Source organism: Mobula birostris, chromosome 2 (assembly GCF_030028105.1).
Source record: "Mobula birostris isolate sMobBir1 chromosome 2, sMobBir1.hap1, whole genome shotgun sequence".
NCBI classification, from domain to species: Eukaryota; Metazoa; Chordata; class Chondrichthyes; order Myliobatiformes; family Myliobatidae; genus Mobula; species Mobula birostris.
Genome location: NC_092371.1, coordinates 192383848 through 192399775, shown reverse-complemented (window position 1 = coordinate 192399775; position 15928 = coordinate 192383848).

Sequence of the window (15928 nt, the reverse complement as noted above, 5' to 3'; positions counted from 1 at the left end):
CTGACAAGATTGCTACATCATAGAGCATGGGATGGCATCTATTTCCTCTCCATATGGAATAGTGTAGCCACTAGTACTGGGAACAAGCTGAGCTCCTTCATCACCATCCATAATGTGCTGTGGTCCGGTCTCTGAATCAGGTTCCTTCTCACCTAAACTCAGTCCTGTCTAGGTTTGAGAATCCAGATTCTTCACTCTCTATTGCCACCATCTGCCGCTCATTTCCATTGTCACCAGTCACAGCACAAACCCGATCAGATGAACAACCTCCCACACCTGGTCTCTGTGAACATGGGCAACGCGTGTCGCAAGGGGAACAAAATGGGCATCAGCTGCATGCTGCTGCCTTTCTTATTCCAGCAAATCACCAATTAATTCTTTCTGGAAGACAACTTCTGTAAATAAAATGCTGCCAGCTAAGCTGTTTGTTTTCTGTGCTAATGATGCCAGAAGGAATTTATTCAGGTTACCAGAGAACATCCTGTTCTTTTTTAATTGGTACCTTGGAATCATTACCATGGACCTCTGTCACCCAAGAGGTGAACTTGATTTAAAGCGTGAGAGTGTGATGAGTTACTGGAACGTTAATCAATGTTTAGGCCTCTAGCCATGTTGTAATTTGAAAATAACAACGTAAGAACCATGGTTAAATCTACTCTAACTTAAGCAGCTTAGTTTGTCAACATGAAGTCAGATATACGAAACATGTGCATTCTGTGCAGAATGGTATAAGAAAATTGCTTGGGTGTTGCAGTATGCATATACAGTGTATGCTATCCACAAGATTGCATAAAACATAAACAAAGAAATAGGCTACTCCCAATCTGGCCTATACTGGCATTTATATCCTTTTCCAATCCCAGTATGTCTAGTCTTCTACTTGTGCCTCCACTAATGAGTAGGTGGAGCTCAAACAAATCCTCTTCCATTAATAATTGATGCAAAAAAAAAATTGTCCATTTTATCACCTGCAGACAAATTAGAATAACGGTGATCAGTGTGTGATGTTATCCACACTGGGTCAGGAACCTACTTTATGAAGGTTACTATTATTCCCGACCTGGTGGTGTGTGAGCTAAGACCCAATGGCAGCAGCGAGAAGAGAGCATGGCCTGGATGGTGCTTTCTTGTGGCAGTGCTCCTTGAAGATGTGCTCAATGGTGAGGAGGCCTTTTCCTGTGATGGATTTCACTGTATCCATCACTTTGCATCGGATTTTCCATGTTTGGGTATAGGTGTTACCATGATGCAACCAATCAGGATACTTTCCACTGTGCATGTATAGAAGTTTGTCAAAGTTTTAGATAACATGCCGAATCTGTGTGAACTTCTAAAAGAGTAGAAGCTTTGCAGCACCTTCTTTGAAATGGCACTTAAAGTGTTGGACCCAGGACAGATCATCATATATGATAACACCAAAGAATTTAACATTACTGATTCTCTCCACCTTCATGCACTCCCAATTTCTTCCTCCTGTGTTTTATGTTTTTATATTGCATTTTTTATAAAGACAGAGAAAGAGTAGCTTTCAGAGCAACCCCACCAATCCCAGTGAGATCATGTGCCCTTTAGCTCCTTTTGATTCTCCCACCAACTTATTACAGTAATGTAATTTACAGTGGACAATCATCCTATTAGCACCACGTTGTCGTGGTGTGGAAGGAAACTGGAGCATCCATGGAGCATCATCAGAGGAGGAAAACATGCAAGCTCATCACTAATGTATCGGAATTCAGGATCAGAATCAGAATCTGAATCAGGGTTATTATCACTATAGAAAGAAAAATTAATCAATCAATGACAGCAAGTATATATACATATACTGAATACATTTAAAAATTGCAAAACCAGAACAAGTATGCATTTAGAAAAAAAGTGAAGTAGTGTTCATGGGTTCAGTGTCCATTTAGCAATCAGATGGCAGAGGGGAAGAAGCTGTTCCTGAATTGCTGAGTGTGTGTCGTCAGGCTTCTGCACCTGCTACCTGATGGTAACAGTGAGAAGAGGGCATGTCCTGGGAGATGGAGGTCCTTAATAATGGACACCACCTTTCTGAGGCACCACTCCTTGAAGATGTCTTGGATACTACAGAGCCTAGTACCTAAGATGGGGCAGACTAATTTTACAATTTTCTGTGGCTTCTTTCGGTCCTGTACAGTAACCCCTCCATACCAGACAGTGATGCAGCCTGTCGGAATGATCAAATGAGGATCACTGTAGCTGTGCGACTGGAATACTGACTGCTACAACACTTTGCCCTTGTGTTTTCCCATGAAGTTTCTTCTTTTAAAGTATCCATAACAAAACATGACAGTGCTGGGAAAGCACAGAATGTTAAGCAGAATCTGTAGCAAGAGATATAGAGATATTGTTTCAGGTTAAAAATCTGAAATATTAATTCTGTTCCCATGTGCACTAATTCTGTCTGACCTGTTGTGTACTTCCACTATTATCTGCTTTATTTGATATAAAGCATAGGCATTTTTTCTACTTTCATAATAAATTCTGCATATTTATTTATAAGGGAATAAAAAATGTGGAAAAATATGATTGGACCAGCTCTGAAAATCTATTTAAAAGCAATATTAAGAAATCCTTTTACCAACATAAATTCCTTAATTTTAAGTTACCCAAAGGTGGGAACATTATCTCTGCTTCTATGCATTGAAACTGCTTAATAATTTAAAACAGCTCTAATAATTTAAAAGTGCCTCACCTCTCAGCTTTGTTCTAGACATGTTCCCCAGCCTGTTAAAAGAAAAGTTTTGAGGCTTCTTGTGTGCTTTTTGTATTCATATTGCAATATGGAGACCTGACTCATTGACAAAACAACTTCTATCATATTGGACAGAATATATTGAAGAAATAATTAACTGGTGGCCTTGTGTCCCATAAAACCCTTCTTTGTAGACCCAAGGGTATGTTTTGACATTTGACTGACCAGTGGAGATGAAGGTCAGCTTTCAATATTTCCTCATGGAGGCCTGCCCATTGATGAGTTAATGCTGGAAAACAGGCAACAAAGTACAGCCTGCATATTGTTCAAGCAAAGAGCAAAGACGGAATGAGAGGTGAGGAGAATGAATAGCAGGAAAAAACGTTTGCCATGGCAGTGGCCCACCAGTAGATTGTCATCCCCAATTGCTGTACATGTGTTCAGGTTTGATCTCCACTGTGTTCAATAGTCAGCTCAATAGGTAATTTCAGTCACCAGTAGAATTTCTTTGGCATCAAAATCTATCTGAGACCTTCTCCACACCACAATATTGATACTTCACTTGTCGTGGGAGCACAGCACTCACTTAAATAATACTTCAATCAAAACTTTAACATGTCTTTAAACCTTAAATCTTGAATAATTTGGACTTGTCAAAATAGCAAATCAAAATGCATTCTTATTTGGTTAGGTTGCTGTACATTACCCCTTACTTTCCCGTACTACACTAGGAAAGTAATAAATATTCCTCAATTAGCATACTGATGCCATGTGACATGTAGTCCAACTGGAAAATATTGAGGAAAATGTATATAGCAATTGTTCAATCAAGCAAGTATCATTAACACAAAATACTCTGCAGGTGCTGGGGTCAAAGCAACACTCACAACATGCTGGAGGAACTCAGCAGGTCGGGCGGCATCCATGGAAACGGTCAGTCAACGTTTTGGGCCGGGATCCTTCGTCAGGACTCACATCAGATCCTGATGAAGGATTCCGGCCTGAAACGTTGTCTGATCTTTTCCATGAAGCAAGTATCATTGGTTTGATTCTGTATGAATATATGATATCTGCTGGCATATACCATTGAGCCTGCTGATCAATATACCAAGGAGAAGGTCCCCTTTGTCTTCATCTTCCACCCAGCAGTCTCTTCATTCAACTAATTTTTCCCCAGGTCAAAAATTTTAAAAAATCAAATGCTGGAAATCTGAAACAAAAACAGTGAATGCTGGGGACGGTCACATGTCAAATAGCTCTGTGGAGAGAGGAACAGGGTTATCTTTTCAGTCTGATCACTTCTTATCAGAGCAATGAAAAATTAGAAATGTATCATGTTTTAAGTTGCAAACATTGAGCAGTGCAGTTAGGTCATAGGGACCAAGGGAGAGCATATCGTGCTAAAGACTGTTCTGATAGCTGAGAGAAGATGGGGAAGATTTATTGTTTGCAACTGATCTGTCCAGAGGAAATGAAAATTAAAGATGAATGAGGACAAAGAAGAGAGAAAAAAACTCTGGAAATGAATAATGAAAAAAAAAATGCAGATGCAGGAAATTTGAAGTAAACTTGAATGCTGGTAATACACAGCAGTCAAAGAGCACTCATGGAGAAAGTAAACCAGGTGGATAATCCTTCATCACAATTGGTTAATCCTGATATGATCTGGAAAGGCCGGTTATCTGAAGTTGTATGTAGAGTCAATTCATGGGATTCACCCAGTGAGAAATGAGGTGCTGTTACTTGAGAAAAAGTCAGATCGAAAGCTAAGGTGGGATTCCCCCAAGATTACGTTTGGACCTTTAATTATGTATTATCTATACTAACGACTTCAAGGACAGGGTGGAGTCTAAGGCATCCAAGTTTGCCAATGACATGAAAATTGATGCAAGAGTATGCTGCATCAGGACTTTTGGACTGTGCATTGGTATTCAGACAGATTGAGTGAGTAGGTGAAAACTTGTAAGATTGAAATTTATGTAGGAAAGTGTAAGTCCACGAACTTCAGTCAGAGGGGTCGAAAGGCAGACCATGATCTAATCAAAGAGAGACTGAGAATAAGTGGACTACAGGGGGATCTAGGTGTTCTTGCACAAGAAACACAAGCATTTAGCAGGCAGGTACAACAAGTAACCATGACATATTGGCATTTATTGTGAAGGTGTTAAAGTTTAAAAATAGAAGTATCGTTATAAGTCTGCAAGGAATCAATGAGGCTGCATGTGGTATACTATATATGGTTCTGGTTCCCATATTTAATAAAGAATATACTGACACTAAAAGTGAACTTGAAGAGGTTCCCAAGGCTATTTCCTGGCATTTGACTGTTGTCCACTCCATCACAATCAGGATCATAACAATCAGGATCTAAAAATGCTCAGCAGGGTTCTACTACTACTACTACTACTACTACTACGTCGACTCAGGCCTAGAGGGCCGGCATCGGGCACAATGACAGACTCTCCACTTCTCCCTCTCCCTCATCAGTGTGTTCAGTTCATCTACATTAGCCGCGCTTACATCGGCAGGGTAGATGTGAAGATATTTCCACTAGTAGGACAGTCTCAAACAATGAATCATAGTTACAAAGTCATGGTCAAGATGTATTCACAAGATGTTAACACATTCATTGGTTTTGACACATTTTCCAGTGGCATACTGTAGATTGCATCATCAATTTGCTGATAAGAGTGAACAAACAGAATAAGTGAGGTCTGTGGCATGCTTCAACATGTAAAGAGTATGAGAAAAATTAATTCCCGACAGTACGCCTTTTTTTCTGAAAAGCATCTTCAGACTAAAGGGATGTTTCAGTGCAGATTATGCTGATTTCTTTTTGTACCCACAACTGGCATGTGCTAACACCAGACATATAGCAATCAATGTACCTGAAGTAGCAATTTTAATTTAATTACACATCTTTTAAAAAGTTGCAAATAGTTAAAAACTGATTTTCACTGGGGGTGGAGGAGGACATAGAGTCATAGGGATAGGCCCTTTAGCTCAGCTTATCCATGCTAACCAAGGTGGTTACCTATGTCAGTTCAATTTGATTGTGTTTGGCCCATATCTCTCTAAACTTTTTATCCATGTATCTGTCTAAATGTCTTTAAAACACTGTAATTGTACCTACCTCTAATGTTTTCTGTTGCAGCCGTACCATATACACACCAAACTCTGTGTGTAAAATTTGACCCTCATGTCCCTTTAAATCATCCTCTTTTGCATTAAACCCTCTAGTTTTAGACCTCTGTACCCTGGAAAAGAAGAGAATGACCATTCACCTTATCCATACCCCTCATGATGTTATTAACTATAAAATATAAAATTCCTCTATAAAATTGCTCATCAGCCTTCTACACGCCAAGGATAACAGCCCCAGCCTATCCGGTCTTTCCTTATAGCTCAAGCTGTCCAATGCCAGCAACATCCTTGTGAAACTTTTTCGCACCCTTTCCAGCTTAATGGGATCTTTCCCATAGCCAGACGACCAGAACTGCACACAACACTCAAGGTGCACTCCCACCAGTTTTTTTCACAACTGAAAAATTACATCCCAACTCTTATACTCAGTGCTCTGACTGATGAAGGCATGCATACCAAATACCTTCTTTACCATTCTGTTGCCTTTTATCGTCACTTTCATGTAACTCTGTACTTGTGCCCCGGGATCTCTCTGTTCTGCAACACTCTCTAGGGCCTTGCATTTTACTATGGAATTCCTTCCCTGGCTTATCTTCCCAAAGTATCACGCTTCACACTTGCCCAAGTTACATTCCATTTGCCATTCTTTGATCCATTTTCCTCGTTGATCTAGATTCTGTTGAAATCTTAGTTAACCACCCTAACTCTGCCATATTTCAATTTACTATTCGTGCCACCTATATTCACTTCCAAATCATTAATAAAGATGACAAACAATGGTGGATTCACCCTTGATCCCTACAACATCACTCATCACAGGCCTCTAGACTGAAGAACAACCCTCTGCTACCACCCTCTGATTCCTACTACCAAGCCAATTTTGCATCTTGTAGGCTATCTTACCCTGGATCCCATGTTATCTAATATTCTAGACACACCTCCCATGAGGGTTTTTGTCAAATGCTTGCTGAAGTCCATGTAGACCCTGCCCTCATTTATCTTCTTGGTCTCTTCTTCAAAAAAAACTGTATCAGCTTTGTGAGACATGATTTCCCATGCTGAAACAAAGGCTTATTATTCCTACAACACACATAAAAGTTGCTGGTGAATGCAGCAGGCCAGGCAGCATCTCTAGGAAGAGGTGCAGTCGACGTTTCAGGCCGAGACCCTTCGTCAGGACTAACTGAAGGAAGAGTGAGTAAGAGATTTGAAAGTTGGAGGGGGAAGGGGAGATCCAAAATGATAGGAGAAGACAGGAGGGGGAGGGATAGAGCCAAGAGCTGGACAGGTGATTGGCAAAAGGGATACAAGAGGATCATGGGACAGGAGGTCTGGGAAGAAAGACAAGGGGGAGGGAACCCAGAGGATGGGCAAGGGGTATATTCAGAGGGACAGAGGGAGAAAAAGGAGAGTAAGAGAAAGAATGTGTGTATAAAAATAAGTAACAGATAGGGTACGAGGAGGAGGTGGGGCATTAGTGGAAGTTAGAGAAGTCGATGTTCATGCCATCAGGTTGGAGGCTACCCAGATGGAATATAAGGTGTTGTTCCTCCAACCTGAGTGTGGCTTCATCTTTACAGTAGAAGAGGCCGTGGATAGACATGTCAGAATGGGAATAGGATGTGGAATTAAGATGTGTGGCCACTGGGAGATCCTGCTTTCTCTGGCGGACAGAGCGTAGGTGTTCAGCAAAGCGGTCTCCCAGTCTGCGTCGGGTCTCGCCAATATATAAAAGGCCACATCAGGAGCACCGGACGCAGTATATCTCCCCAGCCGACTCACAGGTGAAGTGTTGCCTCACCTGGAAGGACTGTTTGGGGCCCTGAATGGTGGTAAGGGAGGAAGTGTAAGGGCATTTGTAGCACTTGTTCCGCTTACACGGATAAGTGCCAGGAGGGAGATTAGTGGGGAGGGATGGGGGGGACGAATGGACAAGGGAGTCGCGTAGGGAGCGATCCCTGCGGAATGCAGAGAGAGGGGGGAAGGGAAAGGGGTGCTTAGTGGTGGGATTCCGTTGGAGGTGGCGGAAGTTACAGAGAATAATATGTTGGACCTGGAGGCTGGTGGGGTGGTAGGTGAGGACCAGGGGAACCCTATTCCTAGTGAGGTGGTGGGAGGATGGAGTGAGAGCAGATGTACATGAAATGGGGGAGATGCGTTTAAGAGCAGAGTTGATAGTGGAGGAAGGGAAGCCCCTTTCTTCAAAAAAGGAAGACATCTCTCTCGTCCTAGAATGAAAAGCCTCATCCTGAGAGCAGATGCAGTGGAGACAGAGGAATTGCAAGAAGGGGATGGCATTTTTGCAAGAGACAGGGTGAGAAGAGGAATAGTCCAGATAGCTGTGAGAGTCAGTAGGTTTATAGTAGACATCAGTGGATAAGCTGTCTCCAGAGACAGAGACAGAAAGATCTAGAAAGGAGAGGGAGGTGTTGGAAATGGACCAGGTAAACTTGAGGGCCAGGTGAAAGTTGGAGGCAAAGTTAATAAAGTCAATGAGCTCTGCATGCGTGCAGGAAGCAGCGCCAATGCAGTCATCGATGTAGCGAAGGAAAAGTTGGGGACAGATACCAGAATAGGCACGGAACATAGATTGTTCCACAAAGCCAACAAAAAGGCAGGCATAGCTAGGACCCATACGGGTGCCCATAGCTACACCTTTAGTTTGGAGGAAGTGGGAGGAGCCAAAGGAGAAATTATTCCTAATCAGGTCTTACCTTTTCAAATTTTGCTAGGTCCTGACTTACAGAATCCCCTTCAGTAATTTTCCCACCACCGGTGTTAGGCTTACTGACCTATACTGTAGTTCCTTGGCTTGTCCTTACAGCCCTCCTTAAATAAGGGCCCAACATTAGCCACCCTCCAGTTTTCCAGCACTTCACCTGTGACTATGAATGAAATTAAATATCTCTGCCAGAGCCCAAAGTTTTCTTTGCTAGGGGCTGACCAGGGTTTTGGGCATGATAGAGACAAGGAGGTGCACAGGAATGAGATAGATTGGTTGATTGAGTGGTGTCACAAGAACAACCTTGTACTCAACTTCAGCAAGACCAAGTAATTGATTGATTGTGAACTTCAGGAAGGGGAGCATACACCAGCGTGAGCAGTTTCAATATCCTGGGCACCAGTACCTTAGAGGATCTTTCCCAGGCCCAACACACTGATGTAATGACAAAGAAGGCATGCCTGTGGCTATACTTCATTAGGAGTTTTAGGTGATTTTGCCTGTCATTGAAGACTCTCGCAAATTTCTACAGATGTACCGAGGAAAGCATCATTGCCTGGCAGGAAAACTCCAGTGCACAAGATTAAATGAGGCTGCAGAGGGTTATTGACTCAGTCAGATCCATCACAGACACAATCCTCCTTTTCCACTGAGGACATCTTCCAATGGCAGTGCCTAAAAAAGGAGGGATTCATCTTTAAGGACACTCACCATCTTCACACATGTCCTCTTCTCATTTCTACCATTAGGGAGAACCTACAGACTCACACTCAACGTGTTAGCAACAGCTTCTTTCCTTCTGCCATCACACTTCTGAGTGGTCCATGAACACCGTCTCACCATTCCCCTTTTGCATTATTTATCTACGTTGTAAATTACAGTAACTTCTTGTGTATGGCCCTGTACTACTGCCACTAAACAACAAATTCCGTGACACATGCCGTTGATAATAAAACTGATTTTGTTTCTGATTCTGACATTGTGGAATGTTGAGCCTGGATAGATACATGTAGATGGAATTCTCACCCGACAGCTTCGGGAATCGAGCATACCATTTGCAAAATCCCACAAGGGTCGGTATATTGAGTACAGCTCCCCATCTTTCTCCACACCATATGGTCCAATCTCTTCATTGTTTCCTTAACAACGTCAGTGTTTCACAGCTCCACTCGCATCTCTCAGCATGCAATCATGACAGCACCTCCTTTTCACTGCATGGGCCATCTCACAAGCTGAGGAATTGCCAGGGCACCGTATGGTCTGAATGCAGCAGCCCACTAGGTGTACAAGTGTGGACTTTGGTGAAGAAGGGGGTCTAATGAGATGGGACTCAATAAGGTGAGCAGCAGCACTACCACCTTATTGTTCACCTGCACTGCACTTTTTCTGTAGCTGTTACACTTTACTTTCATTGTCATTGCTTTTACCTTGTACTACCTCAGTGCACAATGTAATGACTTAATTTGTATGAACAGCAGGCAAGACGAACTTTCTTCTGTATCTTGGTACATGTTACAATGATAAACCAAGTACAATTACAGTTCCATCTCCTCTATTAGCTTAAATGTGTAAACCACAGTTCCAAAGTGATATGTTGCAAAGCTGGTCATAATTGGCAAATAGCTAGTGAGTGTTCGCTAACAGATTTCTACTTTATAAAGTCATCTGTGAAGGTGACGCATGACAGAATTGCTCAGCCAAGTGCAATGTGCATCCTCTGCCAAGTTATGGATGCTTCCAGTGACCTAGGTAACTATGTGTATTGGGAGGGTCTCCAGCTGAAGCAGCTTGAAGCCTGGGTTTCACTGAAGACTTTGTGAATGGAACCTCCAAGGACATTGCACCCCAGCTTGTACAGACAGACAGGAAAAACAAGGGGATCGGTAGTCCAGAAAACCCCTAAATCCTTCTTCCTCACAGGGAGAGTTCCCTTTTTGCTTACTGGTGAGGGTAGCGATAGCTCAGTTGTGCTGGAGGGAGAAAGAAGAGTGAGAAAGCAATAGCAATGGGGGTGTTCAGTATTGCGGGGGGGATGGCGGGGGAAGGCACACTGGCAGCCATGGAGATGACTCAAGGATGATACAGTTTCTGGTGCCAGAATAAAGGACTGACCATAGTCCACCTTTGTAACAGAGACATATATAGAAGGGGGATTAAGATACTGCAAGCATATCTTAGGGAATTAGAACAAATGTTAAGAAGGAAACTTCAAAGATAGCAATCCCAGTGCTGTTTGCTAACAAGTACACAAATAGGACAGGGCAAATGAACATGTACCTGGGGAGAGATGTAGTAGGATAGGAGACATTAGGTTGCTCACACTTAGGGACCATTCCTAGGGCAAATAAGACTGTCTGATTTAGACTGGTTATACCTCAACAGGATGGGAATCAATATCTCTGCAGAGAGGTTTGTTAGTACTTTTGTTAGAGTTTGAATTGGCTTGTCAAGGGGATAGGTATAGAAGAAGTGAGTCAGGAGGGAGAGAAACAAAGCTGTAAGTGAAAGTTAGAATTGGATAATACAAAATAAATAGCTGAAAAAACATCAGAGTATTTTAACATGTGAAACTGCCTGGTTTCCTTGGCTGTGTAGGTCTAGAGAAGACACTCTCCAGTCCCACCAAACTTGTGAGTGAGAGGGCTCTCCCACCCCCATACCCCGGTTTGTGTGGATGCTGTCTAATTTGCTACCCTTTTACAACTCATTGCCACGAGACAACAGATAGTACACTGAGTACGATTGAAGGGTTAGTAAAATGAAACAAAAAGAGAAGGGCCCATTTTAATTAAACAGTCAAATATACACAAGTTGGAGCTCAGCTTGAACTTCTCAGTCACTCACGTGCTGGGCCCTCAGTCAGCGTGAAAGCACACACCACCTTCCGAATGGTGCTCGCAATCCATCACAAACAAATGGGTCTCCCACCAGATTGTATCCTATGACCGGTTCTCCCCAGCATCTCCTCTCTTCATCTCCCACCAAACCAAACAAAAAACCCTACAACCAACCCTAGTGTCCCTGACTAAGAAAATTTCCCCCTAATTCTACCATTCTAATTGGATGGCACACATTCCACATCATCCCTCATCTTCAACGATAACCCAAACAGGCTGACAGCAGAACACAAACACGAGGAATTCTGCAGACGCTGGAAATTCAAGCAACACGCATCAAAATTGCTGGTGAATGCAGTAGGCCAGGCAGCATCTCTAGGAAGAGGTACAGTCCTCTTCCTAGACTGTACCTCTTCCTAGAGATGTGCCTGGCCTGCTGTATTCACCAGCAACTTTGATGTGTGTTGACAGCAGAACAGACTGCTCTTACAGGGCTGCTAAATGAAATACATACAGCATAACAGTAAAAATATGAACCAGGGCATTACACATGGAAAATACAAAAAGATCAGTGAGTGGCACTTGCAGCTCTGGGTTGGCCCTCCTCTCCTTCCTCTGCTGCTGTTCTCCTTCAGCACTGTCCATATCAGGAGATATGGGTCATCTGAAGTTTGTGGCAGCCTGCTCCACATTCAGAGTGAGCACACATTCTCCCAAAGAGGCAGCTCCATCACAGATGTAGCTTCCACAGGACATCCTTGTCATGGTTTGAGCGCCTAACAATTCTCAAGGATCTGCAGCTTCTGAACACATACTTGGCTGGGACCTGCCAGGTATCAGAGTGCTGCCCTCTTCACCAATTCTTCCGCCACACAGAGTTTTTGGTCTGATGGAAACCTGCAAGGGTGGTGTCTAAAGTGTATTAAAATCAATGCAATCTTGATGGCTGATGGCAGGGTTCAGTGGCATGGCAGGCCACGATAACATAGCCATTTCCCCATTTCACCTTCACAGCCACTGGGCCCACATTCTTTTCCTTCCCACTTTACAACTAAGGATTTTGGATTACTCAATGTTGGAAACTTTCCTTTGTCCTTACTGAGTCATATATGCCCCAGAAGCATAACTCTCGAGATCACTGGAAGACGAAAGCTTCTCTACCAGGGCAAGATGCTATTTGGAACAATCAACTTAAAAACTCTCATTGACAGAGAGACCCAAGATGCTAAGTTACTACAGGAAGGTTTTACTCTCAACAGGTCTTTTGTTATTTATGATTAAATGGCACTGGGGATCTTCAAGTCAACTCCAAAAGCAGGTGCAATAAGAAGGCAGCATCGATCACTGAAGACCCACACCATCAAGGAAATGCCTTTTTCTCATTGCTACCAACAAGGAGAAGGTACAGGAGCCTAAAGACCCACATAAACAGCTTCTTCCTCTCCACTATTAGATTTTTTAAAGTCCCTGAATCCATGAAAAATACCTTATTATTGTTTTTTTGCATTATTTATTTCTTTTGAAAATTATAGTAATGGTGTGTCTGCTCTGTACAGATGCTGCAAAACAACAGCTTTTCTTTATCTAAGACAGTGATAATAAACCTGGTTCTGATTCTAATGTGAAACATAATATCCCAACTTCAACACATTTAGTGGGATCTTCTCCGACAGATGGCATGACCAACCATGCAAACTGCAAGGAAAAACCAGCAGTGACAGGAAGAAGGCAGCTTCAAATATTATCATCATCGCAATCATCCACCTGCTGGAGGGGATATACTAAGATCTGGTCTTTGATTTCTAAGATTGTCCAAAGCATTGAAATATATTTAGGGAAAAACATGAGATGTTTGAGGGAATTTTGTCCCACATGACTTGATAATATTAGCTTATTAACTTGTACCTGACAGATATAATTCATTAATGGTATTCATTGGGGTATCTGTATTAAAACAAAACATAATATTGTGTGAAAAAAAACTGGTCACTTCAAGCAAGTCTGTGGATTTGGTTGCACTGCTGCTTTCAGTTTAACACGCAACTAGCAAGGAGAAAGAAACCAGCTTTTTGATGAGCAAACAATGCGAGAGCACTCAGGCAACTTATAACATCTTCTAGTCAATGTGCAAAGTAAATGTATTACCAAAATACATACATACAGTATATGTCACCAGGTATCACTCTGGGATTCATTTATTATGGTCCTTCACAGGACAAAGTTAAACAATAGAATCAATGAAAAACTACACATAAACAAAGACTGACAAACAACTAATGTGCAAATGCAAAGACAAACTAATAGCAATAATAATCATAAATAAAAAGGATCTAGTGCTTTTCTGGCATATATGACAAATTAACTCTTCTTGGGCTTCCAGCCAGGTACAGGCGTCGATTTTAACCAACCTTTCAAAGACCAGCTCGTGTCATCTTCATAACGGATGATATCTGGGCAAGTCTAGTCCCTCCTGATTGGTTAGACCTCATCGAATCAGGTTTCCACTGTCCCACCTTGTTTCCAAATGAATTCCAGTAAACAAGGGGTGAAATAGCGGAAACCTGATTGGACTAACTAATCAGGAGGGACAGACAACAGGGGTATAAATACCACCAGACTAGACATGCCCAGGCATCATTCCTGATGATGGTGGCAGAGCTTGTCATGGAAACGTCAGTTAAAATCAATACTTGTACCCGGCTGGAAGCCCATGAAAAGATTTTTCATCATAAATATGAAATTAAATAATCCTGAGTTGTAGAGGCCTTGAAAGTGAGTCCGCAGGGTGTGGGATCATTTTGTTGTTAAGGTGAGCAAAATTATCCAGGGAGTAATATCTGTTTCTGAACTTGTTGGTATGAGATCTAAGGCTCATGTACCTCCTTCCAGATGGCAGCAGTGAGAAGAGAACAAGGCCTGGTTGGTGCACTGGTGGATGCTGCTTTCTTGTGGCAATGCTCCTCGTGGATGTGCTCAATGGTGGGGAGGCTTTTTCCTGTGATGGACAGGGCTATATCCACTACCGTTTGTCGACTTTTCCATTCTAGTGCATTTGTGTTTCCATACCAGGTCATGATGCAACCAGTCAGGATACTCTATACGATGCATCTATAAAAGTTTGTCAAAGATTTCGATGACATACCAAATTCACTCAAACTTCTAAGAAGGTAGAAGTGTTCCCTTTTATGTAATGACACTTACATGCTGCTCCCAAGAGAAATCCTCTGAAATGACTACGCCAAGAAATTTAAAGTTGCTGGCCCCGTCCACCTCAAATCTCCCAATGAGAATTGGCTCATTGACCTCTGGTTTCTTTCTCTGGTTTATTCCAATACTATTTGAAATTAAAATCAAAACAATTGCAGATAAAAATAATAGAAAATGCTGGAAATAGCATCTGTGGATATAGGAACATAGTTAATATTTCAATTTGAAGACCATCTGAATTGGGTAAAAAACAAGAGTTTTAAGCTGTAGAGAAGCTAACGGGTGTGATGGGTGGTAGGAGAGAAAGATTTGAGATAGGGTGATGTCAGCATTGCCTTGGGGGTAAGTTACAGTGGTCACTTAATTATTGGGTGCAGCTGGAGGGTAAGAACACACCGAAACATAAAGTGTTGTTAAATGCATGTAACCCATGCTCATGGAGAGAGACAAACTGAGCCAAAATCACAGATAGATGACCTACGGCAGAATTGCTTGTTCTGGTACAGACAGTGAAACTGTGTTACCTGATAGAGTTCAGAAAGCTGTAATGTGCCTGGACAGGATTGAGGCTCTCTTCCTAAATCTTTCACTGGGCATTTTCTTGTTGCTCTTATTTCCTTATGTTTCCCTTTCAATTTTTGACGGTTTTCATCTCTTGCCTTGTCTCTGAGGATTGATGCTGTGTTGGAAAAAAGAGAAGAAAGAAAGTTTTAACCGTAACTGAGAAGCCCTTCCTGGAGCAATGTGCGCAGATTTCCTCAACCTTTGCAATTCACTGAAAAGTGCCTTCAGCACTCCAAGGTTAAAGCTAGCGCTGGCTACACTTGTCTAGTAGCTATCCAATCAGACAATCAGCACAGGGTTTAGAACTGTGACTAATTCTGAAACAAATTCAATAAAGTGGGTAATTTGCAATTTGAAAGGAAGCCTATTGAAGAATACATTTCCATAAATGGAATCCTCTATAACAACACCATCTGAGTAAGCAGAGACCTAGTCCTGCACTACTTAAGCCAATGGCAATACTCCAAAGGCAGAATGTTCAATTCAAACATGCTGATACTCTCCTCTCACTTGCTATTGCTAACAGCAGGGGATGAATTTCAAGGCATATGTGATTAACGCTTACAAAGCTCTCAGGATAAATAAATACTGCCTCGTCAGAGTTGCCTGCTTCTCATAAACCGATAAGGAAATAATCTCATTTGATATCTCAAAATAAATGCCAGAAGTACTCAGTAGATCAAGCAGCATCTATGGAAAAGGAAATTATGTGGAACAGGATTTAATTTTTCAATTAAC